The following is a 4,922-nucleotide window of genomic DNA, read 5'->3' on the forward strand; positions in this document are numbered from 1 at the left end:
GGGGGGGGGGGGGGGGGGGGGGGGGGTAGCCTGAGACGAAAGACCTGTCTCACGCCACAACCCCCGCACCCACCCCACCCTTTCCCCAAGCCTCCTTCATCTCCTTCGGTCGGAGATGCAAACAAGCTCTTCGTCTCCGGTTGGAGACGTAGATAGATCTCTTCGTCTCCAACCAGAGACGAAGAGCTTCTCTTCGTCTTTGGTTGGAGATGGAGGAGGAGAGAGGGGGTGGCCGTCGGTCACCTTGACGTGTTTGTTTGTTTATTTTTTTAGAAATATAAATAATATTTTTTAATTTTTAATAAATAAAAAAATTGTTTAATAAAATAAAATAAAAAGAACATGTGTCAACACCTTATAGATTTAACATACTAAACAAGTCAATTTGGACTTAATTGAACAAATTTTTCGACTCAGGGAACTTAAGTGAAGCTTTTTTTTTTTTTTTTTTTAGGAAACTTAATTGCACTATTCAATTGACTCATGGGATCAATTTGACACTTTTTCCAAAATAATATTGAGTTTTAGCATATACTTAACTTTTATTAATACAGTAACAAAATTGTTTTGCACTTTGATTGATTAAAGTATTTATATTAGAAATGATAGAGGGGATTGGATTATTGGGTTTATAGTACAACAAATATTGGTAATTGCTCAGTCGAGGAGGTTGAAGCCTAGGCTATTCTAAAGGGTCTGGAATTGTCCTAGAATAAGGGATTTATAAAGGTGTTCGTGGAGACTTATGCTAGGTGAAATGTTGAGAATCTGAGCTGTAGGGACAATGGTGACAAGGATTATGGTGAGATGGGTAATCTCATCAGGGAATGTCATAGGTTGATGGCGAAGGACTGACAAGTACAACTTGCCCATTATATTTTTTCTGGAAACAAAACCGGGTAGCAAGTTATTTGGCTAAACAGGCTTTGAGCCAGGAACGTGCAGTGGGATGAGAGTTTGGGCTCAACCGATGAGGGAGACTCTTGAAATGTTAATGGATGATGTTCCTGGTGTTCCCCAGGGAAGTACCATCCATAATATTGTAGTTTAACTGGGGTTGGTCCTCCCTCTTGATTAAAAAAAATATTTATATTTATAATGGTGCATGTACTTATAGATTTTTTTTAAAAAAAATTTACTCCGTATTTGTATGACAAAAAATTGCAAATGTCATATGTAAAATAATAAACCAATGATGTATATGTGCTATATGCACATGAGCTTCAATTCTGGCCCAGATTCAGTGGCAGTGGAATGCAAAGTGGGTTGGACCACATAATCGGCGCAGGACTAGACCACGTTACGTGACCAATATGGGGCTATATCTTTTAGTGATGGTACCAATTACATTTAAAAAAAAAAGTTTTAGCTTAATTTTGGTTTAAAATGGTCCAATTTTATAATAATTTTATTTTTATACCCTTTATTTTGAATATTGTCATTTTTGCACTACAAGAAAAATTAAATTTACATACAAAAAAATTCATATGTAATTTCTCAATGGATTTTCGTAGGAAAAATATTGAGATATACTTAATTTTCTACATAAAAATTAGTCCAAGTTGGACTTCTCGTGTATAATGGCATTCCTTGAATGTGGATAATATTTTTTATTCAAATAGATTATCAAAATGTGTCTACACTCAACCGGCCAAACAATGAGCTTCTTCCTTAGTTATTACCAACTCAAAAAGTGGATGATGTAGAGTAATTAACAAATGTATTAGGCCGCACTTAGGGTGATTAACCATGTTGAATTTACTATATACAAATAATAAATGCGTAGTTATCAAATATATTAGGCCTTTAGGGTAATTGACCATGTTGAATTTACTATATATAAATTATATATAAATAATAAATGTGTAGTTATCAAATGTATTAGGCCTTTAGAGTGGTTGACCATGTTGAATTTAATTAATTACTGTATATAAATAATAAATGTGTAATTATCAAATGTATTAGTCCTTTAGGGTAGTTGACCATGCTGAATTTACTATAAATTGTGTAATTATCAAATGTATGAGGCCTTTACGGTGGTTTACCATGTTGAATTTAATTATTATATATAAATAATAAATGTGTAGTTTCACTATTATTTTAGAATTTTATTTTAACAGAGAGTGTTACAACGTATTTAATTTTGGTATAATCATATTCTGACAAACTGTTTCCACACAATGTATTTTCATTATAAATTTAGACTTTTAGTTAGATTTTAATAAATTTTTAAAAATAATTCGGCGAATGAGACACATATCGTGATTTTAATTTGGAGACCATTGAAATTAATGTGCAAATTTTTTTACAATAGTGAAATACAAACATTTGATTTGATAGGATTTGAAAAATCAGTATCCTCTCAGATACTCTGTCGGGTCGAGACGTATATGGTCTTTGTAGTTGAGGATTCAATATTTTTGAAAAGATCGAAATAATTTGAAAAATGAGAAAATTAAATGTGATTTGAGTATTTGACCAATTTGATAGGATTTGAAAATTGTTTAGTTTACTTCCATCTAAACGCATGCCGTTGAAGGAATAAAACGAATAGAAAAAAGGTAATAATAAGTCTTTGTTTTTTATGTCAACTCATATAATCTTGGAGTAAAAACCAAAAAGTAAAACAAGAGAATAAATGTAGTATAGTTTGACCAAATATGACAATTGAAAATATACGGATGGTCGGGGTGCATCCTATCATGCATGTGATTGACGTGGGCGGCTTCATCACCGTGTACGGACACATTAGTGTCATACATATATGTCATGTTTGAAAAGTAAAATGATAAATAATTGAGTTACTTCCAAATCTTAATTCTTAGATTATACTCCCTATTTAGATATCGATAAAGTACTCTTTTTTTTTTTTTTGTCACGTGAATTCCAATATGAATTAATGTCTTGAAATAAAAAATGAGAATACATATTATATTTTGATAAATAATTATAGAGAGAGCTTGTCAGTAGGGTTGGCCACAAGGCAGAGATACGTAATACACAAGATAGAAGTTCTTAACATCCATTGATATTTAATTAAAATATAATCTAAAATTGTTATATTATGATTTAATGAAATGATAATTAAAAATAATAAAAACATATGATAGATGTAAGTGTATGGTAATAGTGATGGTGCTAATAATATAAACAGAGTTACAATAGTGTAAGGGTAGTTTGTCTAACAACAATACTGTAAATATGTAATGATAATTTTGACAAATAAAAAGAAATGTGTAATATTAAAATAAAATGTAAACATTTATTAGCACACAGAAAAGGAACAAAAATTAAGGGCGTAAACTAGATCCACACACACATATTTTATATATGTATATATATATAATTCTCTATTTTGGTTTTATATATAATTTTTTCCCCATTGCTGTTAGAGTGAGGATTGGGGATCCCCTTAGATCAGAGCCAAAGAGAAATTGTTATCCATACTTGTTTGGTATTCTTATTTTATTGAAAAAATAAATAAAATTTGTGACTAACAATTAATTTTTTTAATCAATCAGAGTATGCATGCTATGTCAGTCGTCAAAAGTGAAAAATAAAATTAAAAAGTCGTATAATATTACTTGGGTGAAAAACTAATCTCACACTCATGCGAGACAAATGCATTTGTTTCAATCCCATTCTGTATATCCTTTTATTGCGTTTCCTAAAATACTTGATTAGTTTTTTTTTTTTTTTTGAGAAAAAAGAACTTAATTCATTAAATCAGATAAAAGGCAGTTAACAAGGAAATGAGGAGGAGTATCAAACCACTCCCCGCAACTTGACACAGAAACGGCTTCCCGAGCAACAACATGGGCAGCACGATTCGCAGATCGCTTAACAAAATACTTGATTAGTTTTAGTATACTAATTTTTTTTTTTTTTTGGGGTGAAAAGAAGAGGCCTAGCGGCTCCAGGTTTAATGCAGTCTTCGGAATGGAACTCCCCTAGCGTCGCGACCCCGAAAAACTGCTAATCCCTCCGAGAGGAGTGTCAATATACTATAGTTGGTTTCAATTTGAACTTAAAATTTGATCAGATTTTATTTAAGGAATCTCCAATTAGTAACTACAGAACTACTCAATTAATAAAATTTAAACATGAAACTCTATTTAGGGGGGATGAATAACCATTTCAAAGACTGCACCTTTCACTTGAACCCTATGTTATTGGGGGGGACATGCACATCAAATAATCTGAGATTGAGCATAACATGTCGTACTGAATTGTTTCCCCAATCCCCATATAAAAAAATTTATATACTACGGCGTATTAAATGGGTTATTCTCAAAGAATCTTTAGATAATTAATAGGATTGTTGGTTTTGTGAAGTTTTTCGTGAAACAAATGTACCCGCACTTTGATTGATAGAGAAGCTTTTTTTTTTTTTTCCCTTTTTTTTTCCTCTGATTTCTCGTTTGTGTGATGAAGGAAACTTATAGCAACTAGTAAGAGTGTGTGCAGAGTAAACTTCGCTCTTGTGTAGTAGTCTGCAAACTATGTAGAAGAGGTAAAAGTGAAGCTTTTGAATTTTTAGTTCTATATAAGAATGTGGATTATTTAGAAATGATGATAACCTTTGTAACCTAATTGTTGAGTTCAAATATACCCATTGATCTAATTGATAAGTTCAGTCTGTCCAAGATAAAACTCTATCATGCATGAAGGTTCTTCAAACTCGAAAATAACTTTAAAAAAAAAAAGGAGGATAACTTAGCAAGACTGGTCCAATCAAATCAATGGTCAACAAGCTAAGTTATATCCTCCAATCTGTATAATATCTAAAAAGACTGTGAACAAATTAAACTCAAACACTACCAAAATGCTTTAACTCTAATACTCTATACATGTACATATATAAATACTCTAAACATATTGGAGTTCATATAATTTAGTTTTTCAAAAAGATTGTAGCTAGA

Source organism: Ipomoea triloba, chromosome 8 (genome assembly GCF_003576645.1).
Source record: "Ipomoea triloba cultivar NCNSP0323 chromosome 8, ASM357664v1".
In the NCBI taxonomy this organism is placed as follows: Eukaryota; Viridiplantae; Streptophyta; class Magnoliopsida; order Solanales; family Convolvulaceae; genus Ipomoea; species Ipomoea triloba.